The sequence below is a fragment of the Gnatocerus cornutus genome, unplaced genomic scaffold (assembly GCF_029298725.1).
Source record: "Gnatocerus cornutus isolate USDA-ARS CGAHR unplaced genomic scaffold, icGnaCorn1.1 ctg00000021.1, whole genome shotgun sequence".
NCBI classification, from domain to species: Eukaryota; Metazoa; Arthropoda; class Insecta; order Coleoptera; family Tenebrionidae; genus Gnatocerus; species Gnatocerus cornutus.
In genome coordinates this window covers 6679175-6706983 of record NW_028275373.1, presented here as the reverse complement: position 1 = coordinate 6706983, position 27809 = coordinate 6679175, and positions in this window count along the sequence as shown.

The following is a 27809-nucleotide window of genomic DNA, read 5'->3' as shown; positions in this document are numbered from 1 at the left end:
CGATGCAAAACGACGATTTCTCGCCGATTTTCGTTGTTTTCTGGCTTGAATTCGCAAAGAAGAGCACGAAATCTACAAAATCATGACTTTTTACCAAGATTCAACGGCTGAATTGCAAGAAAACAGCAGAATTCTGCACGAAATCATCAAAATTCTTAGAGAAAACTGCATATTTCGATGCAAATCAACGATTTCTCGCCGATTTTCGTTGTTTTCTATCTTGAATTCGCCAAGAAGAGCACGAAATCTACAAAATCATGACTTTTTACCTAGATTCAACGGCTGAAATGCAAGAAAACAGCAGAATTCTGCACGAAATCATCAAAATTCTTACAGAAAACCGCATATTTCGATGCAAAACAACGATTTCTCGCCGATTTTCGTTGTTTTCTGGCTTGAATTTGCCAAGAAGAGCACGAAATCTATAAAATCATGACTTTTTACCTAGATTCAACGGCTGAATTGCAAGAAAACAGCAGAATTCTGCACGAAATCATCAAAATTCTTACAGAAAACCGCATATTTCGATGCAAAACGACGATTTCTCCCCGATTTTCGTTGTTTTCTGGCATGAATTCGCAAAGAAGAGCACGAAATCTACAAAATCATGACTTTTTACCAAGATTCAACGGCTGAATTGCAAGAAAACAGCAGAATTCTGTACGAAATCATCAAAATTCTTAGAGAAAACCGCATATTTCGATGCAAAACGACGATTTCTCGCTGATTTTCGTTGTTTTCTATCTTGAATTTGCAAAGAAGAGCACGAAATCTACAAAATCATGACTTTTTACCAAGATTCAACGGCTGAATTGCAAGAAAACAGCAGAATTCTGCACGAAATCATCAAAATTCTTAGAGAAAACTGCATATTTCGATGCAAAACAACGATTTCTCGCCGATTTTCGTTGTTTTCTATTTTTGAATTCGCCAAGAATAGCACGAAATCTACAAAATCATGACTTTTTACCTAGATTCAACGGCTGAATTGCAAGAAAACAGCAGAATTCTGCACGAAATCATCAAAATTCTTAGAGAAAACTGCATATTTCGATGCAAAACAACGATTTCTCGCCGATTTTCGTTGTTTTCTGGCTTGAATTCGCAAAGAAGAGCACGAAATCTACAAAATCATGACTTTTTACCAAGATTCAACGGCTGAATTGCTAGAAAACAGCAGAACTCTGCACGAAATCATCAAAATTCTTACAGAAAACCGCATATTTCGATGCAAAACGATGATTTCTCGCCGATTTTCGTTGTTTTCTGGCATGAATTTGCAAAGAAGAGCACGAAATCTACAAAATCATGACTTTTTACCAAGATTCAACGGCTGAATTGCAAGAAAACAGCAGAATTCTGCACGAAATCGTCAAAATTCTTAGAGAAAACCGCATATTTCGATGCAAAACGACGATTTCTCGCCGATTTTCGTGGTTTTCTGGCTTGAATTCGCAAAGAAGAGCACGAAATCTACAAAATCATGACTTTTTACCAAGATTCAACGGCTGAATTGCAAGAAAACAGCAGAATTCTGCACGAAATCATCAAAATTCTTAGAGAAAACCGCATATTTCGATGCAAAACGACGATTTCTCGCCGATTTTCGTTGTTTTCTGGCTTGAATTCGCAAAGAAGAGCACGAAATCTACAAAATCATCACTTTTTACCAAGATTCAACGGCTGAATTGCAAGAAAACAGCAGAATTCTGCACGAAATCATCAAAATTCTTAGAGAAAACGACGATTTCTCGCCGATTTTCGTGGTTTTCTGGCATGAATTCGCAAAGAAGAGCACGAAATCTACAAAATCATGACTTTTTACCAAGATTCAACGGCTGAATTGCAAGAAAACAGCAGAATTCTGCACGAAATCATCAAAATTCTTAGAGAAAACCGCATATTTCGATGCAAAACGACAATTTCTCGCTGATTTTCGTTGTTTTTTATCTTGAATTCGCAAAGAAGAGCACGAAATCTACAAAATCATCACTTTTTACCAAGATTCAACGGCTGAATTGCAAGAAAACAGCAGAATTCTGCACGAAATCATCAAAATTCTTAGAGAAAACCGCATATTTCGATGCAAAACGACGATTTCTCGCCGATTTTCGTGGTTTGCTGGCTTGAATTCGCAAAGAAGAGCACGAAATCTACAAAATCATGACTTTTTACCAAGTTTCAACGGCTGAATTGCAAGAAAACAGCAGAATTCTGCACGAAATCATCAAAATTCTTAGAGAAAACCGCATATTTCGATGCAAAACAACGATTTCTCGCCGATTTTCGTGTTTTCTGGCTTGAATTCGCAAAGAAGAGCACGAAATCTACAAAATCATCACTTTTTACCAAGATTCTACGGCTGAATTGCAAGAAAACAGCAGAATTCTGCACGAAATCATCAAAATTCTTAGAGAAAACCGCATATTTCGATGCAAAACGACGATTTCTCGCCGATTTTCGTTGTTTTCTAGCTTGAATTCGCAAAGAAGAGAAGGAATCTACAAAATCATCACTTTTTACCAAGATTCAACGGCTGAATTGCAAGAAAACAGCAGAATTCTGCACGAAATCATCAAAATTCTTAGAGAAAACCGCATTTTTCGATGCAAAATGATTATTTCTCGCCGATTTTCGTTGTTTTCTGGCTTGAATTCGCAAAGAAGAGCACGAAATCTACAAAATCATGACTTTTTACCAAGATTCAACGGCTGAATTGCAAGAAAACAGCAGAATTCTGCACGAAATCATCAAAATTCTTACAGAAAACCGCATATTTCGATGCAAAACGACGTTTTCTCGCCGCTTTTCGTTATTTTCTGGCTTGAATTCGCAAAGAAGAGCACGAAATCTACAAAATCATGACTTTTTACCAAGATTCAACGGCTGAATTGCAAGAAAACAGCAGAATTCTGCACGAAATTATCAAAATTCTTACAGAAAACCGCATATTTCGATGCAAAACGACGATTTCTCGCCGATTTTCGTTGTTTTCTGGCTTGAATTTGCAAAGAAGAGCACAAAATCTACAAAGTCATGACTTTTTACCTAGATTCAACGGCTGAATTGTAAGAAAACAGCAGAATTCTGCACGAAATCATCAAAATTCTTAGAGAAAACCGCATATTTCGATGCAAAACGACGATTTCTCGCTGGTTTTCGTTGTTTTCTATCTTGAATTCGCAAAGAAGAGCACGAAATCTACAAAATCATGACTTTTTACCAAGATTCAACGGCTGAATTGCTAGAAAACAGCGGAATTCTGCACGAAATTGTCAAAATTCTTAGAGAAAACCGCATGTTTCGATGCAAAACGACGATTTCTCGCCGATTTTCGTTGTTTTCTAGCTTGAATTCGCAAAGAAGAGAAGGAATCTACAAAATCATCACTTTTTACCAAGATTCAACGGCTGAATGCAAGAAAACAGCAGAATTCTGCACGAAATCATCAAAATTCTTAGAGAAAACCGCATTTTTCGATGCAAAATGATTATTTCTCGCCGATTTTCGTTGTTTTCTGGCTTGAATTCGCAAAGAAGAGCACGAAATCTACAAAATCATGACTTTTTACCAAGATTCAACGGCTGAATTGCAAGAAAACAGCAGAATTCTGCACGAAATCATCAAAATTCTTACAGAAAACCGCATATTTCGATGCAAAACGACGTTTTCTCGCCGCTTTGCGTTATTTTTTGGCTTGAATTCGCAAAGAAGAGCACGAAATCTACAAAATCATGACTTTTTACCAAGATTCAACGGCTGAATTGCAAGAAAACAGCAGAATTCTGCACGAAATTATCAAAATTCTTACAGAAAACCGCATATTTCGATGCAAAACGACGATTTCTCGCCGATTTTCGTTGTTTTCTGGCTTGAATTCGCAAAGAAGAGCACAAAATCTACAAAATCATGACTTTTTACCAAGATTCAACGGCTGAATTGCAAGAAAACAGCAGAATTCTGCACGAAATCATCAAAATTCTTACAGAAAACCGCATATTTCGATGCAAAACGACGATTTATTGCCGATTTTCGTTGTTTTCTGGCATTAATTCGCAAAGAAGAGCACGAAATCTACAAAATCATGACTTTTTACCAAGATTCAACGGCTGAATTGCAAGAAAACAGCAGAATTCTGCACGAAATCGTCAAAATTCTTACAGAAAACCGCATATTTCGATGCAAAACGACGATTTCTCGCCGATTTTCGTTGTTTTCTGGCTTGAATTCGCAAAGAAGAGCACGAAATCTACAAAATCATGACTTTTTACCAAGATTCAACGGCTGAATTGCAAGAAAACAGCAGAATTCTGCACGAAATTATCAAAATTCTTACAGAAAACCGCATATTTCGATGCAAAACGACGATTTCTCGCCGATTTTCGTTGTTTTCTGGCTTGAATTCGCAAAGAAGAGCACGAAATCAACAAAATCATGACTTTTTACCAAGATTCAACGGCTGAATTGCAAGAAAACAGCAGAATTCTGCACGAAATCATCAAAATTCTTACAGAAAACCGCATATTTCGATGCAAAACGACGATTTATTGCCGATTTTCGTTGTTTTCTGGCATTAATTCGCAAAGAAGAGCACGAAATCTACAAAATCATGACTTTTTACCAAGATTCAACGGCTGAATTGCAAGAAAACAGCAGAATTCTGCACGAAATCGTCAAAATTCTTACAGAAAACCGCATATTTCGATGCAAAACGACGATTTCTCGCCGATTTTCGTTGTTTTCTGGCTTGAATTCGCAAAGAAGAGCACGAAATCTACAAAATCATGACTTTTTACCAAGATTCAACGGCTGAATTGCAAGAAAACAGCAGAATTCTGCACGAAATCATCAAAATTCTTAGAGAAAACCGCATTTTTCGATGCAAAATGATTATTTCTCGCCGATTTTCGTTGTTTTCTGGCTTGAATTCGCAAAGAAGAGCACGAAATCTACAAAATCATGACTTTTTACCAAGATTCAACGGCTGAATTGCAAGAAAACAGCAGAATTCTGCACGAAATCATCAAAATTCTTACAGAAAACCGCATATTTCGATGCAAAACGACGTTTTCTCGCCGCTTTTCGTTATTTTCTGGCTTGAATTCGCAAAGAAGAGCACGAAATCTACAAAATCATGACTTTTTACCAAGATTCAACGGCTGAATTGCAAGAAAACAGCAGAATTCTGCACGAAATTATCAAAATTCTTACAGAAAACCGCATATTTCGATGCAAAACGACGATTTCTCGCCGATTTTCGTTGTTTTCTGGCTTGAATTTGCAAAGAAGAGCACAAAATCTACAAAGTCATGACTTTTTACCTAGATTCAACGGCTGAATTGTAAGAAAACAGCAGAATTCTGCACGAAATCATCAAAATTCTTAGAGAAAACCGCATATTTCGATGCAAAACGACGATTTCTCGCTGGTTTTCGTTGTTTTCTATCTTGAATTCGCAAAGAAGAGCACGAAATCTACAAAATCATGACTTTTTACCAAGATTCAACGGCTGAATTGCTAGAAAACAGCGGAATTCTGCACGAAATTGTCAAAATTCTTAGAGAAAACCGCATGTTTCGATGCAAAACGACGATTTCTCGCCGATTTTCGTTGTTTTCTAGCTTGAATTCGCAAAGAAGAGAAGGAATCTACAAAATCATCACTTTTTACCAAGATTCAACGGCTGAATGCAAGAAAACAGCAGAATTCTGCACGAAATCATCAAAATTCTTAGAGAAAACCGCATTTTTCGATGCAAAATGATTATTTCTCGCCGATTTTCGTTGTTTTCTGGCTTGAATTCGCAAAGAAGAGCACGAAATCTACAAAATCATGACTTTTTACCAAGATTCAACGGCTGAATTGCAAGAAAACAGCAGAATTCTGCACGAAATCATCAAAATTCTTACAGAAAACCGCATATTTCGATGCAAAACGACGTTTTCTCGCCGCTTTGCGTTATTTTTTGGCTTGAATTCGCAAAGAAGAGCACGAAATCTACAAAATCATGACTTTTTACCAAGATTCAACGGCTGAATTGCAAGAAAACAGCAGAATTCTGCACGAAATTATCAAAATTCTTACAGAAAACCGCATATTTCGATGCAAAACGACGATTTCTCGCCGATTTTCGTTGTTTTCTGGCTTGAATTCGCAAAGAAGAGCACAAAATCTACAAAATCATGACTTTTTACCAAGATTCAACGGCTGAATTGCAAGAAAACAGCAGAATTCTGCACGAAATCATCAAAATTCTTACAGAAAACCGCATATTTCGATGCAAAACGACGATTTATTGCCGATTTTCGTTGTTTTCTGGCATTAATTCGCAAAGAAGAGCACGAAATCTACAAAATCATGACTTTTTACCAAGATTCAACGGCTGAATTGCAAGAAAACAGCAGAATTCTGCACGAAATCGTCAAAATTCTTACAGAAAACCGCATATTTCGATGCAAAACGACGATTTCTCGCCGATTTTCGTTGTTTTCTGGCTTGAATTCGCAAAGAAGAGCACGAAATCTACAAAATCATGACTTTTTACCAAGATTCAACGGCTGAATTGCAAGAAAACAGCAGAATTCTGCACGAAATTATCAAAATTCTTACAGAAAACCGCATATTTCGATGCAAAACGACGATTTCTCGCCGATTTTCGTTGTTTTCTGGCTTGAATTCGCAAAGAAGAGCACGAAATCAACAAAATCATGACTTTTTACCAAGATTCAACGGCTGAATTGCAAGAAAACAGCAGAATTCTGCACGAAATCATCAAAATTCTTACAGAAAACCGCATATTTCGATGCAAAACGACGATTTATTGCCGATTTTCGTTGTTTTCTGGCATTAATTCGCAAAGAAGAGCACGAAATCTACAAAATCATGACTTTTTACCAAGATTCAACGGCTGAATTGCAAGAAAACAGCAGAATTCTGCACGAAATCGTCAAAATTCTTACAGAAAACCGCATATTTCGATGCAAAACGACGATTTCTCGCCGATTTTCGTTGTTTTCTGGCTTGAATTCGCAAAGAAGAGCACGAAATCTACAAAATCATGACTTTTTACCAAGATTCAACGGCTGAATTGCAAGAAAACAGTAGAATTCTGCACGAAATCATCAAAATTCTTACAGAAAACCGCATATTTCGATGCAAAACGACGATTTCTCGCCGATTTTCGTTGTTTTCTGGCATGAATTCGCAAAGAAGAGCACGAAATCTACAAAATCATGACTTTTTACCAAGATTCAACGGCTGAATTGCAAGAAAACAGCAGAATTCTGCACGAAATCGTTAAAATTCTTAGAGAAAACCGCATATTTCGATGCAAAACGACGATTTCTCGCCGATTTTCGTTGTTTTCTGGCTTGAATTCGCAAAGAAGAGCACGAAATCTACAAAATCATGACTTTTTACCAGGATTCAACGGCTGAATTGCAAGAAAACAGCAGAATTCTGCACGAAATCATCAAAATTCTTACAGAAAACCGCATATTTCGATGCAAAACGACGATTTCTCGCCGATTTTCGTTGTTTTCTGGCTTGAATTCGCAAAGAAGAGCACGAAATCTACAAAATCATCACTTTTTACCAAGATTCTACAGCTGAATTGCAAGAAAACAGCAGAATTCTGCACGAAATCATCAAAATTCTTACAGAAAACCGCATATTTCGATGCAAAACGACGATTTCTCGCCGATTTTCGTTGTTTTCTGGCTTGAATTCGCAAAGGAGAGCACGAAATCTACAAAATCATGACTTTTTACCAAGATTCAACGGCTGAATTGCAAGAAAACAGCAGAATTCTGCACGAAATCATCAAAATTCTTACAGAAAACCGCATATTTCGATGCAAAACAACGATTTCTCGCCGATTTTCGTTGTTTTCTGGCTTGAATTAGCAAAGAAGAGCACGAAATCTACAAAATCATCACTTTTTACCAAGATTCTACGGCTGAATTGCAAGAAAACAGCAGAATTCTGCACGAAATCATCAAAATTCGTACAGAAAACCGCATATTTCGATGCAAAACAACGATTTCTCGCCGATTTTCGTTGTTTTCTGGCTTGAATTCGCAAAGAAGAGCACGAAATCTACAAAATCATGACTTTTTACCAAGATTCAACGGCTGAATTGCAAGAAAACAGCAGAATTCTGCACGAAATCATCAAAATTCTTACAGAAAACCGCATATTTCGATGCAAAACAACGATTTCTCGCCGATTTTCGTTGTTTTCTGGCTTGAATTCGCAAAGAAGAGCACGAAATCTACAAAATCATGACTTTTTACCAAGATTCAACGGCTGAATTGCAAGAAAACAGCAGAATTCTGCACGAAATCATCAAAATTCTTACAGAAAACCGCATATTTCGATGCAAAACAAGGATTTCTCGCCGATTTTCGTTGTTTTCTGGCTTGAATTCGCAAAGAAGAGCACGAAATCTACAAAATCATCACTTTTTACCCAGATTCTACGACTGAATTGCAAGAAAACAGCAGAAATCTGCACGAAATCATCAAAATTCTTAGAGAAAACTTCATATTTCGATGCAAAACAACGATTTCTCGCCGATTTTCGTTGTTTTCTGGCTTGAATTCGCAAAGAAGAGCACGAAATCTACAAAATCATGACTTTTTACCTAGATTCAACGGCTGAATTGCAAGAAAACAGCAAAATTCTGCACGAAATCATCAAAATTCTCACAGAAAACCGCATATTTCGATGCAAAACAACGATTTCTCGCCGATTTTCGTTGTTTGCTATCTTGAATTCGCCAAGAAGAGCACAAAATCTACAAAGTCATGACTTTTTACATAGATTCAACGGCTGAATTGCAAGAAAGCAGCAGAATTCTGCACGAAATCCTCAAAATTCTTACAGAAAACCGCATATTTCGATGCAAAACGACGATTTCTCGCCGATTTTCGTTGTTTTCTGGCTTGAATTCGCAAAGAAGAGCACGAGATCAACAAAATCATGACTTTTTACCAAGATTCAACGGCTGAATTGCAAGAAAACAGCAGAATTCTGCACGAAATCATCAAAATTCTTACAGAAAACCGCATATTTCGATACAAAACGACGATTTATTGCCGATTTTCGTTGTTTTCTGGCATTAATTCGCAAAGAAGAGCACGAAATCTACAAAATCATGACTTTTTACCAAGATTCAACGGCTGAATTGCAAGAAAACAGCAGAATTCTGCACGAAATCGTCAAAATTCTTACAGAAAACCGCATATTTCGATGCAAAACGACGATTTCTCGCCGATTTTCGTTGTTTTCTGGCTTGAATTCGCAAAGAAGAGCACGAAATCTACAAAATCATGACTTTTTACCAAGATTCAACGGCTGAATTGCAAGAAAACAGTAGAATTCTGCACGAAATCATCAAAATTCTTACAGAAAACCGCATATTTCGATGCAAAACGACGATTTCTCGCCGATTTTCGTTGTTTTCTGGCATGAATTCGCAAAGAAGAGCACGAAATCTACAAAATCATGACTTTTTACCAAGATTCAACGGCTGAATTGCAAAAAAACAGCAGAATTCTGCACGAAATCGTTAAAATTCTTACAGAAAACCGCATATTTCGATGCAAGACGACGATTTCTCGCCGATTTTCGTTGTTTTCTGGCTTGAATTCGCAAAGAAGAGCACGAAATCTACAAAATCATCACTTTTTACCAAGATTCTACGGCTGAATTGCAAGAAAACAGCAGAATTCTGCACGAAATCATCAAAATTCTTACAGAAAACCGCATATTTCGATGCAAAACGACGATTTCTCGCCGATTTTCGTTGTTTTCTGGCTTGAATTCGCAAAGAAGAGCACGAAATCTACAAAATCATGACTTTTTACCAGGATTCAACGGCTGAATTGCAAGAAAACAGCAGAATTCTGCACGAAATCATCAAAATTCTTACAGAAAACCGCATATTTCGATGCAAGACGACGATTTCTCGCCGATTTTCGTTGTTTTCTGGCTTGAATTCGCAAAGAAGAGCACGAAATCTACAAAATCATCACTTTTTACCAAGATTCTACGGCTGAATTGCAAGAAAACAGCAGAATTCTGCACGAAATCATCAAAATTCTTACAGAAAACCGCATATTTCGATGCAAAACGACGATTTCTCGCCGATTTTCGTTGTTTTCTGGCTTGAATTCGCAAAGGAGAGCACGAAATCTACAAAATCATGACTTTTTACCAAGATTCAACGGCTGAATTGCAAGAAAACAGCAGAATTCTGCACGAAATCATCAAAATTCTTACAGAAAACCGCATATTTCGATGCAAAACAACGATTTCTCGCCGATTTTCGTTGTTTTCTGGCTTGAATTAGCAAAGAAGGGCACGAAATCTACAAAATCATCACTTTTTACCAAGATTCTACGGCTGAATTGCAAGAAAACAGCAGAATTCTGCACGAAATCATCAAAATTCGTACAGAAAACCGCATATTTCGATGCAAAACAACGATTTCTCGCCGATTTTCGTTGTTTTCTGGCTTGAATTCGCAAAGAAGAGCACGAAATCTACAAAATCATGACTTTTTACCAAGATTCAACGGCTGAATTGCAAGAAAACAGCAGAATTCTGCACGAAATCATCAAAATTCTTACAGAAAACCGCATATTTCGATGCAAAACGACGATTTCTCGCCGATTTTCGTTGTTTTCTGGCTTGAATTCGCAAAGAAGAGCACGAAATCTATAAAATCATGAGTTTTTACCAAGATTCAACGGCTGAATTGCAAGAAAACAGCAGAATTCTGCACGAAATCATCAAAATTCTTAGAGAAAACTGCATATTTCGATGCAAAACAACGATTTCTCGCCGATTTTCGTTGTTTTCTATCTTGAATTCGCCAAGAAGAGCACGAAATCTACAAAATCATGACTTTTTACCAAGATTCAACGGCTGAATTGCAAGAAAACAGCAGAATTCTGCACGAAATCGTCAAAATTCTTAGAGAAAACCGCATATTTCGATGCAAAACGACGATTTCTCGCCGATTTTCGTTGTTTTCTGGCTTGAATTCGCAAAGAAGAGCACGAAATCTACAAAATCATCACTTTTTACCAAGATTCAACGGCTGAATTGCAAGAAAACAGCAGAATTCTGCACGAAATCATCAAAATTCTTAGAGAATACCGCATATTTCGATGCAAAACGACGATTTCTCGCCGATTTTCGTGGTTTTCTGGCTTGAATTCGCAAAGAAGAGCATGAAATCTACAAAATCATGACTTTTTACCAAGATTCAACGGCTGAATTGCAAGAAAACAGCAGAATTCTGCACGAAATCATCAAAATTCTTACAGAAAACCGCATATTTCGATGCAAAACGATTATTTCTCGCCGATTTTCGTTGTTTTCTGGCTTGAATTCGCAAAGAAGAGCACGAAATCTACAAAATCATGACTTTTTACCAAGATTCAACGGCTGAATTGCAAGAAAACAGCAGAATTCTGCACGAAATCATCAAAATTCTTACAGAAAACCGCATATTTCGATGCAAAACGACGATTTCTCGCCGATTTTCGTTGTTTTCTGGCTTGAATTCGCAAAGAAGAGCACAAAATCTACAAAATCATGACTGTTTACCAAGATTCAACGGCTGAATTGCAAGAAAACCGCAGAATTCTGCACGAAATCATCAAAATTCTTACAGAAAACCGCATTTTTCGATGCAAATCGACAATTTCTCGCCGATTTTCGTTGTTTTCTGGCTTAAATTCGCAAAGAAGAGCACGAAATCTACAAAATCATGACTTTTTACCAAGATTCAACGGCTGAATTGCAAGAAAACAACAGAATTCTGCACGAAATCATCAAAATTCTTACAGAAAACCGCATATTTGGATGCAAAACAACGATTTCTCGCCGATTTTCGTTGTTTTCTGGCTTGAATTCGCAAAGAAGAGCACGAAATCTACAAAATCATCACTTTTTACCAAGATTCTACGGCTGAATTGCAAGAAAACAGCAGAATTCTGCACGAAATCATCAAAATTCTTACAGAAAACCGCATATTTCGATGCAAAACGACGATTTCTCGCCGATTTTCGTTGTTTTCTGGCTTGAATTCGCAAAGAAGAGCACGAAATCTACAAAATCATGACTTTTTACCAAGATTCAACGGCTGAATTGCAAGAAAACAGCAGAATTCTGCACGAAATCATCAAAATTCTTAGAGAAAACTGCATATTTCGATGCAAAACAACGATTTCTCGCCGATTTTCGTTGTTTTCTATCTTGAATTCGCCAAGAAGAGCACGAAATCTACAAAATCATGACTTTTTACCTAGATTCAACGGCTGAAATGCAAGAAAACAGCAGAATTCTGCACGAAATCATCAAAATTCTTACAGAAAACCGCATATTTCGATGCAAAACAACGATTTCTCGCCGATTTTCGTTGTTTTCTGGCTTGAATTTGCCAAGAAGAGCACGAAATCTATAAAATCATGACTTTTTACCTAGATTCAACGGCTGAATTGCAAGAAAACAGCAGAATTCTGCACGAAATCATCAAAATTCTTACAGAAAACCGCATATTTCGATGCAAAACGACGATTTCTCCCCGATTTTCGTTGTTTTCTGGCATGAATTCGCAAAGAAGAGCACGAAATCTACAAAATCATGACTTTTTACCAAGATTCAACGGCTGAATTGCAAGAAAACAGCAGAATTCTGTACGAAATCATCAAAATTCTTAGAGAAAACCGCATATTTCGATGCAAAACGACGATTTCTCGCTGATTTTCGTTGTTTTCTATCTTGAATTTGCAAAGAAGAGCACGAAATCTACAAAATCATGACTTTTTACCAAGATTCAACGGCTGAATTGCAAGAAAACAGCAGAATTCTGCACGAAATCATCAAAATTCTTAGAGAAAACTGCATATTTCGATGCAAAACAACGATTTCTCGCCGATTTTCGTTGTTTTCTATTTTTGAATTCGCCAAGAATAGCACGAAATCTACAAAATCATGACTTTTTATCTAGATTCAACGGCTGAATTGCAAGAAAACAGCAGAATTCTGCACGAAATCATCAAAATTCTTAGAGAAAACTGCATATTTCGATGCAAAACAACGATTTCTCGCCGATTTTCGTTGTTTTCTGGCTTGAATTCGCAAAGAAGAGCACGAAATCTACAAAATCATGACTTTTTACCAAGATTCAACGGCTGAATTGCTAGAAAACAGCAGAACTCTGCACGAAATCATCAAAATTCTTACAGAAAACCGCATATTTCGATGCAAAACGATGATTTCTCGCCGATTTTCGTTGTTTTCTGGCATGAATTTGCAAAGAAGAGCACGAAATCTACAAAATCATGACTTTTTACCAAGATTCAACGGCTGAATTGCAAGAAAACAGCAGAATTCTGCACGAAATCGTCAAAATTCTTAGAGAAAACCGCATATTTCGATGCAAAACGACGATTTCTCGCCGATTTTCGTGGTTTTCTGGCTTGAATTCGCAAAGAAGAGCACGAAATCTACAAAATCATGACTTTTTACCAAGATTCAACGGCTGAATTGCAAGAAAACAGCAGAATTCTGCACGAAATCATCAAAATTCTTAGAGAAAACCGCATATTTCGATGCAAAACGACGATTTCTCGCCGATTTTCGTTGTTTTCTGGCTTGAATTCGCAAAGAAGAGCACGAAATCTACAAAATCATCACTTTTTACCAAGATTCAACGGCTGAATTGCAAGAAAACAGCAGAATTCTGCACGAAATCATCAAAATTCTTAGAGAAAACGACGATTTCTCGCCGATTTTCGTGGTTTTCTGGCATGAATTCGCAAAGAAGAGCACGAAATCTACAAAATCATGACTTTTTACCAAGATTCAACGGCTGAATTGCAAGAAAACAGCAGAATTCTGCACGAAATCATCAAAATTCTTAGAGAAAACCGCATATTTCGATGCAAAACGACAATTTCTCGCTGATTTTCGTTGTTTTTTATCTTGAATTCGCAAAGAAGAGCACGAAATCTACAAAATCATCACTTTTTACCAAGATTCAACGGCTGAATTGCAAGAAAACAGCAGAATTCTGCACGAAATCATCAAAATTCTTAGAGAAAACCGCATATTTCGATGCAAAACGACGATTTCTCGCCGATTTTCGTGGTTTTCTGGCTTGAATTCGCAAAGAAGAGCACGAAATCTACAAAATCATGACTTTTTACCAAGTTTCAACGGCTGAATTGCAAGAAAACAGCAGAATTCTGCACGAAATCATCAAAATTCTTAGAGAAAACCGCATATTTCGATGCAAAACAACGATTTCTCGCCGATTTTCGTGTTTTCTGGCTTGAATTCGCAAAGAAGAGCACGAAATCTACAAAATCATCACTTTTTACCAAGATTCTACGGCTGAATTGCAAGAAAACAGCAGAATTCTGCACGAAATCATCAAAATTCTTAGAGAAAACCGCATATTTCGATGCAAAACAACGATTTCTCGCCGATTTTCGTTGTTTTCTAGCTTGAATTCGCAAAGAAGAGAAGGAATCTACAAAATCATCACTTTTTACCAAGATTCAACGGCTGAATTGCAAGAAAACAGCAGAATTCTGCACGAAATCATCAAAATTCTTAGAGAAAACCGCATTTTTCGATGCAAAATGATTATTTCTCGCCGATTTTCGTTGTTTTCTGGCTTGAATTCGCAAAGAAGAGCACGAAATCTACAAAATCATGACTTTTTACCAAGATTCAACGGCTGAATTGCAAGAAAACAGCAGAATTCTGCACGAAATCATCAAAATTCTTACAGAAAACCGCATATTTCGATGCAAAACGACGTTTTCTCGCCGCTTTTCGTTATTTTCTGGCTTGAATTCGCAAAGAAGAGCACGAAATCTACAAAATCATGACTTTTTACCAAGATTCAACGGCTGAATTGCAAGAAAACAGCAGAATTCTGCACGAAATTATCAAAATTCTTACAGAAAACCGCATATTTCGATGCAAAACGACGATTTCTCGCCGATTTTCGTTGTTTTCTGGCTTGAATTTGCAAAGAAGAGCACAAAATCTACAAAGTCATGACTTTTTACCTAGATTCAACGGCTGAATTGTAAGAAAACAGCAGAATTCTGCACGAAATCATCAAAATTCTTAGAGAAAACCGCATATTTCGATGCAAAACGACGATTTCTCGCTGGTTTTCGTTGTTTTCTATCTTGAATTCGCAAAGAAGAGCACGAAATCTACAAAATCATGACTTTTTACCAAGATTCAACGGCTGAATTGCTAGAAAACAGCGGAATTCTGCACGAAATTGTCAAAATTCTTAGAGAAAACCGCATGTTTCGATGCAAAACGACGATTTCTCGCCGATTTTCGTTGTTTTCTAGCTTGAATTCGCAAAGAAGAGAAGGAATCTACAAAATCATCACTTTTTACCAAGATTCAACGGCTGAATGCAAGAAAACAGCAGAATTCTGCACGAAATCATCAAAATTCTTAGAGAAAACCGCATTTTTCGATGCAAAATGATTATTTCTCGCCGATTTTCGTTGTTTTCTGGCTTGAATTCGCAAAGAAGAGCACGAAATCTACAAAATCATGACTTTTTACCAAGATTCAACGGCTGAATTGCAAGAAAACAGCAGAATTCTGCACGAAATCATCAAAATTCTTACAGAAAACCGCATATTTCGATGCAAAACGACGTTTTCTCGCCGCTTTGCGTTATTTTTTGGCTTGAATTCGCAAAGAAGAGCACGAAATCTACAAAATCATGACTTTTTACCAAGATTCAACGGCTGAATTGCAAGAAAACAGCAGAATTCTGCACGAAATTATCAAAATTCTTACAGAAAACCGCATATTTCGATGCAAAACGACGATTTCTCGCCGATTTTCGTTGTTTTCTGGCTTGAATTCGCAAAGAAGAGCACAAAATCTACAAAATCATGACTTTTTACCAAGATTCAACGGCTGAATTGCAAGAAAACAGCAGAATTCTGCACGAAATCATCAAAATTCTTAGAGAAAACTGCATATTTCGATGCAAAACAACGATTTCTCGCCGATTTTCGTTGTTTTCTATCTTGAATTCGCCAAGAAGAGCACGAAATCTACAAAATCATGACTTTTTACCTAGATTCAACTTCTGAATTGCAAGAAAACAGCAGAATTCTGCACGAAATCATCAAAATTCTTACAGAAAACCGCATATTTCGATGCAAAACAACGATTTCTCGCCGATTTTCGTTGTTTTCTATCTTGAATTCGCCAAGAAGAGCACGAAATCTACAAAATCATGACTTTTTACCTAGATTCAACGGCTGAATTGCAAGAAAACAGCAGAATTCTGCACGAAATCATCAAAATTCTTACAGAAAACCGCATATTTCGATGCAAAACAACGATTTCTCGCCGATTTTCGTTGTTTTCTGGCTTGAATTCGCAAAGAAAAGCACGAAATCTACAAAATCATGACTTTTTACCAAGATTCAACGGCTGAATTGCAAAAAAACAGCAGAATTCTGCACGAAATCATCAAAATTCTCACAGAAAACCGCATATTTCGATGCAAAACAACGATTTCTCGCCGATTTTCGTGTTTTCTGGCTTGAATTCGCAAAGAAGAGCACGAAATCTACAAAATCATCACTTTTTACCAAGATTCTACGGCTGAATTGCAAGAAAACAGCAGAATTCTGCACGAAATCATCAAAATTCTTAGAGAAAACCGCATATTTCGATGCAAAACGACGATTTCTCGCCGATTTTCGTTGTTTTCTAGCTTGAATTCGCAAAGAAGAGAAGGAATCTACAAAATCATCACTTTTTACCAAGATTCAACGGCTGAATTGCAAGAAAACAGCAGAATTCTGCACGAAATCATCAAAATTCTTAGAGAAAACCGCATTTTTCGATGCAAAATGATTATTTCTCGCCGATTTTCGTTGTTTTCTGGCTTGAATTCGCAAAGAAGAGCACGAAATCTACAAAATCATGACTTTTTACCAAGATTCAACGGCTGAATTGCAAGAAAACAGCAGAATTCTGCACGAAATCATCAAAATTCTTACAGAAAACCGCATATTTCGATGCAAAACGACGTTTTCTCGCCGCTTTTCGTTATTTTCTGGCTTGAATTTGCAAAGAAGAGCACGAAATCTACAAAATCATGACTTTTTACCAATATTCAACGGCTGAATTGCAAGAAAACAGCAGAATTCTGCACGAAATTATCAAAATTCTTACAGAAAACCGCATATTTCGATGCAAAACGACGATTTCTCGCCGATTTTCGTTGTTTTCTGGCTTGAATTTGCAAAGAAGAGCACAAAATCTACAAAGTCATGACTTTTTACCTAGATTCAACGGCTGAATTGTAAGAAAACAAAAGAATTCTGCACGAAATCATCAAAATTCTTAGAGAAAACCGCATATTTCGATGCAAAACGACGATTTCTCGCTGGTTTTCGTTGTTTTCTATCTTGAATTCGCAAAGAAGAGCACGAAATCTACAAAATCATGACTTTTTACCAAGATTCAACGGCTGAATTGCTAGAAAACAGCGGAATTCTGCACGAAATTGTCAAAATTCTTAGAGAAAACCGCATATTTCGATGCAAAACGACGATTTCTCGCCGATTTTCGTTGTTTTCTAGCTTGAATTCGCAAAGAAGAGAAGGAATCTACAAAATCATCACTTTTTACCAAGATTCAACGGCTGAATGCAAGAAAACAGCAGAATTCTGCACGAAATCATCAAAATTCTTAGAGAAAACCGCATTTTTCGATGCAAAATGATTATTTCTCGCCGATTTTCGTTGTTTTCTGGCTTGAATTCGCAAAGAAGAGCACGAAATCTACAAAATCATGACTTTTTACCAAGATTCAACGGCTGAATTGCAAGAAAACAGCAGAATTCTGCACGAAATCATCAAAATTCTTACAGAAAACCGCATATTTCGATGCAAAACGACGTTTTCTCGCCGCTTTTCGTTATTTTCTGGCTTGAATTCGCAAAGAAGAGCACGAAATCTACAAAATCATGACTTTTTACCAAGATTCAACGGCTGAATTGCAAGAAAACAGCAGAATTCTGCTCGAAATTATCAAAATTCTTACAGAAAACCGCATATTTCGATGCAAAACGACGATTTCTCGCCGATTTTCGTTGTTTTCTGGCTTGAATTCGCAAAGAAGAGCACAAAATTTACAAAATCATGACTTTTTACCAAGATTCAACGGCTGAATTGCAAGAAAACAGCAGAATTCTGCACGAAATCATCAAAATTCTTAGAGAAAACTGCATATTTCGATGCAAAACAACGATTTCTCGCCGATTTTCGTTGTTTTCTATCTTGAATTCGCCAAGAAGAGCACGAAATCTACAAAATCATGACTTTTTACCTAGATTCAACTTCTGAATTGCAAGAAAACAGCAGAATTCTGCACGAAATCATCAAAATTCTTACAGAAAACCGCATATTTCGATGCAAAACAACGATTTCTCGCCGATTTTCGTTGTTTTCTATCTTGAATTCGCCAAGAAGAGCACGAAATCTACAAAATCATGACTTTTTACCTAGATTCAACGGCTGAATTGCAAGAAAACAGCAGAATTCTGCACGAAATCATCAAAATTCTTACAGAAAACCGCATATTTCGATGCAAAACAACGATTTCTCGCCGATTTTCGTTGTTTTCTGGCTTGAATTCGCAAAGAAAAGCACGAAATCTACAAAATCATGACTTTTTACCAAGATTCAACGGCTGAATTGCAAGAAAACAGCAGAACTCTGCACGAAATCATCAAAATTTTTACAGAAAACCGCATATTTCGATGCAAAACGACGATTTCTCACCGATTTTCGTTGTTTTCTGGCATGAATTTGCAAAGAAGAGCACGAAATCTACAAAATCATCACTTTTTACCAAGATTCAACGGCTGAATTGCAAGAAATCAGCAGAATTCTACACGAAATCATCAAAATTCTTAGAGAAAACCGCATATTTCGATGCAAATCGACGATTTCTCGCTGATTTTCGTTGTTTTCTATCTTGAATTCGCAAAGAAGAGCACGAAATCTACAAAATCATGACTTTTTACGAAGATTCAACGGCTGAATTGCAAGAAAACAGCAGAATTCTGCACGAAATCGTCAAAATTCTTAGAGAAAACCGCATATTTCGATGCAAAACGACGATTTCTCGCCGATTTTCGTTGTTTTCTGGCTTGAATTCGCAAAGAAGAGCACGAAATCTACAAGATCATCACTTTTTACCAAGATTCAACTGCTGAATTGCAAGAAAACAGCAGAATTCTGCACGAAATCATCAAAATTCTTAGAGAAAACCGCATATTTCGATGCAAAACGACGATTTCTCGCCGATTTTCGTTGTTTTCTGGCTTGAATTCGCAAAAAAGAGCACGAAATCTACAAAATCATGACTTTTTACCAAGATTCAACGGCTGAATTGCAAGAAAACAGCAGAATTCTGCACAAAATCATCAAAATTCTTAGAGAAAACCGCATATTTCGATGCAAAACGACGATTTCTCGCTGATTTTCGTTGTTTTCTATCTTGAATTCGCAAAGAAGAGCACGGAATCTACAAAATCATGACTTTTTACCAAGATTCAACGGCTGAATTGCAAGAAAACAGCAGAATTCTGCACGAAATCATCAAAATTCTTACAGAAAACCGCATATTTCGATGCAAAACGACGATTTCTCGCCGATTTTCGTCGTTTTCTGGCTTGAATTCGCAAAGAAGAGCACGAAATCTACAAAATCATCACTTTTTACCAAGATTCAACAGCTGAATTGCAAGAAAACAGCAGAATTCTGCACGAAATCATCAAAATTCTTAGAGAAAACCGCATTTTTCGATGCAAAATGATTATTTCTCGCCGATTTTCGTTGTTTTCTGGCTTCAATTCGCAAAGAAGAGCACGAAATCTACAAAATCATGACTTTTTACCAAGATTCAACGGCTGAATTGCAAGAAAACAGCAGAATTCTGCACGAAATTATCAAAATTCTTACAGAAAACCGCATATTTCGATGCAAAACGACGATTTCTCGCCGATTTTCGTTGTTTTCTGGCTTGAATTCGCAAAGAAGAGCACGAAATCTACAAAATCATGACTTTTTACCAAGATTCAACGGCTGAATTGCAAGAAAACAGCAGAATTCTGCACGAAATCATCAAAATTCTTACAGAAAACCGCATTTTTCGATGCAAAACGACGATTTCTCGCCGATTTTCGTTGTTTTCTGGCTTGAATTCGCAAAGAAGAGCACGCAATCTACAAAATCATGACTTTTTACCAAGATTCAACGGCTGAATTGCAAGAAAACAGCAGAATTCTGCACGAAATCTTCAAAATTCTTAGAGAAAACCGCATATTTCGATGCAAAACGACGATTTCTCGCCGATTTTCGTTGTTTTCTGGCTTGAATTCGCAAAGAAGAGCACGAAATCCACAAAATCATCACTTTTTACCAAGATTCAACGGCTGAATTGCAAGAAAACAGCAGAATTCTGCACGAAATCATCAAAATTCTTACAGAAAACCGCATATTTCGATGCAAAAGAACGATTTCTCGCCGATTTTCGTTGTTTTCTGGCTTGAATTCGCAAAGAAGAGCACAAAATCTACAAAATCATCACTTTTTACCAAGATTCTACGGCTGAATTGCAAGAAAACAGCAGAATTCTGCACGAAATCATCAAAATTCTTACAGAAAACCGCATATTTCGATGCAAAACGACGATTTCTCGCCGATTTTCGTTGTTTTCTGTCTTGAATTCGCAAAGAAGAGCACGAAATCTACAAAATCATGACTTTTTACCAAGATTCAACGGCTGAATTGCAAGAAAACAGCAGAATTCTGCACGAAATCATCAAAATTCTTAGAGAAAACCGCATTTTTCGATGCAAAATGATTATTTCTCGCCGATTTTCGTTGTTTTCTGGCTTGAATTCGCAAAGAAGGGCACGAAATCTACAAAATCATGACTTTTTACCAAGATTCAACGGCTTAATTGCAAGAAAACAGCAGAATTCTGCACGAAATCATCAAAATTCTTACAGAAAACCGCATATTTCGATGCAAAACGACGATTTCTCGCCGATTTTCGTTGTTTTCTGGCTTGAATTCGCAAAGAAGAGCACGAAATCTACAAAATCATCACTTTTTACCCAGATTCTACGACTGAATTGCAAGAAAACAGCAGAAATCTGCACGAAATCATCAAAATTCTTAGAGAAAACTGCATATTTCGATGCAAAACAACGATTTCTCGCCGATTTTCGTTGTTTTCTGGCTTGAATTCGCAAAGAAGAGCACGAAATCTACAAAATCATGACTTTTTACCTAGATTCAACGGCTGAATTGCAAGAAAACAGCAAAATTCTGCACGAAATCATCAAAATTCTCACAGAAAACCGCATATTTCGATGCAAAACAACGATTTCTCGCCGATTTTCGTTGTTTGCTATCTTGAATTCGCCAAGAAGAGCACAAAATCTACAAAGTCATGACTTTTTACATAGATTCAACGGCTGAATTGCAAGAAAGCAGCAGAATTCTGCACGAAATCCTCAAAATTCTTACAGAAAACCGCATATTTCGATGCAAAACGACGATTTCTCGCCGATTTTCGTTGTTTTCTGGCTTGAATTCGCAAAGAAGAGCACGAAATCAACAAAATCATGACTTTTTACCAAGATTCAACGGCTGAATTGCAAGAAAACAGCAGAATTCTGCACGAAATCATCAAAATTCTTACAGAAAACCGCATATTTCGATGCAAAACGACGATTTATTGCCGATTTTCGTTGTTTTCTGGCATTAATTCGCAAAGAAGAGCACGAAATCTACAAAATCATGACTTTTTACCAAGATTCAACGGCTGAATTGCAAGAAAACAGCAGAATTCTGCACGAAATCGTCAAAATTCTTACAGAAAACCGCATATTTCGATGCAAAACGACGATTTCTCGCCGATTTTCGTTGTTTTCTGGCTTGAATTCGCAAAGAAAAGCACGAAATCTACAAAATCATGACTTTTTACCAAGATTCAACGGCTGAATTGCAAGAAAACAGTAGAATTCTGCACGAAATCATCAAAATTCTTACAGAAAACCGCATATTTCGATGCAAAACGACGATTTCTCGCCGATTTTCGTTGTTTTCTGGCATGAATTCGCAAAGAAGAGCACGAAATCTACAAAATCATGACTTTTTACCAAGATTCAACGGCTGAATTGCAAGAAAACAGCAGAATTCTGCACGAAATCGTTAAAATTCTTAGAGAAAACCGCATATTTCGATGCAAAACGACGATTTCTCGCCGATTTTCGTTGTTTTCTGGCTTGAATTCGCAAAGAAGAGCACGAAATCTACAAAATCATGACTTTTTACCAGGATTCAACGGCTGAATTGCAAGAAAACAGCAGAATTCTGCACGAAATCATCAAAATTCTTACAGAAAACCGCATATTTCGATGCAAAACGACGATTTCTCGCCGATTTTCGTTGTTTTCTGGCTTGAATTCGCAAAGAAGAGCACGAAATCTACAAAATCATCACTTTTTACCAAGATTCTACAGCTGAATTGCAAGAAAACAGCAGAATTCTGCACGAAATCATCAAAATTCTTACAGAAAACCGCATATTTCGATGCAAAACGACGATTTCTCGCCGATTTTCGTTGTTTTCTGGCTTGAATTCGCAAAGGAGAGCACGAAATCTACAAAATCATGACTTTTTACCAAGATTCAACGGCTGAATTGCAAGAAAACAGCAGAATTCTGCACGAAATCATCAAAATTCTTACAGAAAACCGCATATTTCGATGCAAAACAACGATTTCTCGCCGATTTTCGTTGTTTTCTGGCTTGAATTAGCAAAGAAGAGCACGAAATCTACAAAATCATCACTTTTTACCAAGATTCTACGGCTGAATTGCAAGAAAACAGCAGAATTCTGCACGAAATCATCAAAATTCGTACAGAAAACCGCATATTTCGATGCAAAACAACGATTTCTCGCCGATTTTCGTTGTTTTCTGGCTTGAATTCGCAAAGAAGAGCACGAAATCTACAAAATCATGACTTTTTACCAAGATTCAACGGCTGAATTGCAAGAAAACAGCAGAATTCTGCACGAAATCATCAAAATTCTTACAGAAAACCGCATATTTCGATGCAAAACAACGATTTCTCGCCGATTTTCGTTGTTTTCTGGCTTGAATTCGCAAAGAAGAGCACGAAATCTACAAAATCATGACTTTTTACCAAGATTCAACGGCTGAATTGCAAGAAAACAGCAGAATTCTGCACGAAATCATCAAAATTCTTACAGAAAACCGCATATTTCGATGCAAAACAAGGATTTCTCGCCGATTTTCGTTGTTTTCTGGCTTGAATTCGCAAAGAAGAGCACGAAATCTACAAAATCATCACTTTTTACCCAGATTCTACGACTGAATTGCAAGAAAACAGCAGAAATCTGCACGAAATCATCAAAATTCTTAGAGAAAACTTCATATTTCGATGCAAAACAACGATTTCTCGCCGATTTTCGTTGTTTTCTGGCTTGAATTCGCAAAGAAGAGCACGAAATCTACAAAATCATGACTTTTTACCTAGATTCAACGGCTGAATTGCAAGAAAACAGCAAAATTCTGCACGAAATCATCAAAATTCTCACAGAAAACCGCATATTTCGATGCAAAACAACGATTTCTCGCCGATTTTCGTTGTTTGCTATCTTGAATTCGCCAAGAAGAGCACAAAATCTACAAAGTCATGACTTTTTACATAGATTCAACGGCTGAATTGCAAGAAAGCAGCAGAATTCTGCACGAAATCCTCAAAATTCTTACAGAAAACCGCATATTTCGATGCAAAACGACGATTTCTCGCCGATTTTCGTTGTTTTCTGGCTTGAATTCGCAAAGAAGAGCACGAAATCAACAAAATCATGACTTTTTACCAAGATTCAACGGCTGAATTGCAAGAAAACAGCAGAATTCTGCACGAAATCATCAAAATTCTTACAGAAAACCGCATATTTCGATGCAAAACGACGATTTATTGCCGATTTTCGTTGTTTTCTGGCATTAATTCGCAAAGAAGAGCACGAAATCTACAAAATCATGACTTTTTACCAAGATTCAACGGCTGAATTGCAAGAAAACAGCAGAATTCTGCACGAAATCGTCAAAATTCTTACAGAAAACCGCATATTTCGATGCAAAACGACGATTTCTCGCCGATTTTCGTTGTTTTCTGGCTTGAATTCGCAAAGAAGAGCACGAAATCTACAAAATCATGACTTTTTACCAAGATTCAACGGCTGAATTGCAAGAAAACAGTAGAATTCTGCACGAAATCATCAAAATTCTTACAGAAAACCGCATATTTCGATGCAAAACGACGATTTCTCGCCGATTTTCGTTGTTTTCTGGCATGAATTCGCAAAGAAGAGCACGAAATCTACAAAATCATGACTTTTTACCAAGATTCAACGGCTGAATTGCAAGAAAACAGCAGAATTCTGCACGAAATCGTTAAAATTCTTACAGAAAACCGCATATTTCGATGCAAGACGACGATTTCTCGCCGATTTTCGTTGTTTTCTGGCTTGAATTCGCAAAGAAGAGCACGAAATCTACAAAATCATCACTTTTTACCAAGATTCTACGGCTGAATTGCAAGAAAACAGCAGAATTCTGCACGAAATCATCAAAATTCTTACAGAAAACCGCATATTTCGATGCAAAACGACGATTTCTCGCCGATTTTCGTTGTTTTCTGGCTTGAATTCGCAAAGAAGAGCACGAAATCTACAAAATCATGACTTTTTACCAGGATTCAACGGCTGAATTGCAAGAAAACAGCAGAATTCTGCACGAAATCATCAAAATTCTTACAGAAAACCGCATATTTCGATGCAAGACGACGATTTCTCGCCGATTTTCGTTGTTTTCTGGCTTGAATTCGCAAAGAAGAGCACGAAATCTACAAAATCATCACTTTTTACCAAGATTCTACGGCTGAATTGCAAGAAAACAGCAGAATTCTGCACGAAATCATCAAAATTCTTACAGAAAACCGCATATTTCGATGCAAAACAACGATTTCTCGCCGATTTTCGTTGTTTTCTGGCTTGAATTAGCAAAGAAGAGCACGAAATCTACAAAATCATGACTTTTTACCAAGATTCAACGGCTGAATTGCAAGAAAACAGCAGAATTCTGCACGAAATCATCAAAATTCGTACAGAAAACCGCATATTTCGATGCAAAACAACGATTTCTCGCCGATTTTCGTTGTTTTCTGGCTTGAATTCGCAAAGAAGAGCACGAAATCTACAAAATCATGACTTTTTACCAAGATTCAACGGCTGAATTGCAAGAAAACAGCAGAATTCTGCACGAAATCATCAAAATTCTTACAGAAAACCGCATATTTCGATGCAAAACGACGATTTCTCGCCGATTTTCGTTGTTTTCTGGCTTGAATTCGCAAAGAAGAGCACGAAATCTATAAAATCATGAGTTTTTACCAAGATTCAACGGCTGAATTGCAAGAAAACAGCAGAATTCTGCACGAAATCATCAAAATTCTTAGAGAAAACTGCATATTTTGATGCAAAACAACGATTTCTCGCCGATTTTCGTTGTTTTCTATCTTGAATTCGCCAAGAAGAGCACGAAATCTACAAAATCATGACTTTTTACCAAGATTCAACGGCTGAATTGCAAGAAAACAGCAGAATTCTGCACGAAATCGTCAAAATTCTTAGAGAAAACCGCATATTTCGATGCAAAACAACGATTTCTCGCCGATTTTCGTTGTTTTCTATCTTGAATTCGCCAAGAAGAGCACGAAATCTACAAAATCATGACTTTTTACCAAGATTCAACGGCTGAATTGCAAGAAAACAGCAGAATTCTGCACGAAATCGTCAAAATTCTTAGAGAAAACCGCATATTTCGATGCAAAACGACGATTTCTCGCCGATTTTCGTTGTTTTCTGGCTTGAATTCGCAAAGAAGAGCACGAAATCTACAAAATCATCACTTTTTACCAAGATTCAACGGCTGAATTGCAAGAAAACAGCAGAATTCTGCACGAAATCATCAAAATTCTTAGAGAATACCGCATATTTCGATGCAAAACGACGATTTCTCGCCGATTTTCGTGGTTTTCTGGCTTGAATTCGCAAAGAAGAGCATGAAATCTACAAAATCATGACTTTTTACCAAGATTCAACGGCTGAATTGCAAGAAAACAGCAGAATTCTGCACGAAATCATCAAAATTCTTACAGAAAACCGCATATTTCGATGCAAAACGATTATTTCTCGCCGATTTTCGTTGTTTTCTGGCTTGAATTCGCAAAGAAGAGCACGAAATCTACAAAATCATGACTTTTTACCAAGATTCAACGGCTGAATTGCAAGAAAACAGCAGAATTCTGCACGAAATCATCAAAATTCTTACAGAAAACCGCATATTTCGATGCAAAACGACGATTTCTCGCCGATTTTCGTTGTTTTCTGGCTTGAATTCGCAAAGAAGAGCACAAAATCTACAAAATCATGACTGTTTACCAAGATTCAACGGCTGAATTGCAAGAAAACCGCAGAATTCTGCACGAAATCATCAAAATTCTTACAGAAAACCGCATTTTTCGATGCAAATCGACAATTTCTCGCCGATTTTCGTTGTTTTCTGGCTTAAATTCGCAAAGAAGAGCACGAAATCTACAAAATCATGACTTTTTACCAAGATTCAACGGTTGAATTGCAAGAAAACAACAGAATTCTGCACGAAATCATCAAAATTCTTACAGAAAACCGCATATTTGGATGCAAAACAACGATTTCTCGCCGATTTTCGTTGTTTTCTGGCTTGAATTCGCAAAGAAGAGCACGAAATCTACAAAATCATGACTTTTTACCAAGATTCAACGGCTGAATTGCAAGAAAACAGCAGAATTCTGCACGAAATCATCAAAATTCTTACAGAAAACCGCATATTTCGATGCAAAACGACGATTTCTCGCCGATTTTCGTTGTTTTCTGGCTTGAATTCGCAAAGAAGAGCACGAAATCTATAAAATCATGAGTTTTTACCAAGATTCAACGGCTGAATTGCAAGAAAACAGCAGAATTCTGCACGAAATCATCAAAATTCTTAGAGAAAACTGCATATTTTGATGCAAAACAACGATTTCTCGCCGATTTTCGTTGTTTTCTATCTTGAATTCGCCAAGAAGAGCACGAAATCTACAAAATCATGACTTTTTACCAAGATTCAACGGCTGAATTGCAAGAAAACAGCAGAATTCTGCACGAAATCGTCAAAATTCTTAGAGAAAACCGCATATTTCGATGCAAAACAACGATTTCTCGCCGATTTTCGTTGTTTTCTATCTTGAATTCGCCAAGAAGAGCACGAAATCTACAAAATCATGACTTTTTACCAAGATTCAACGGCTGAATTGCAAGAAAACAGCAGAATTCTGCACGAAATCGTCAAAATTCTTAGAGAAAACCGCATATTTCGATGCAAAACGACGATTTCTCGCCGATTTTCGTTGTTTTCTGGCTTGAATTCGCAAAGAAGAGCACGAAATCTACAAAATCATCACTTTTTACCAAGATTCAACGGCTGAATTGCAAGAAAACAGCAGAATTCTGCACGAAATCATCAAAATTCTTAGAGAATACCGCATATTTCGATGCAAAACGACGATTTCTCGCCGATTTTCGTGG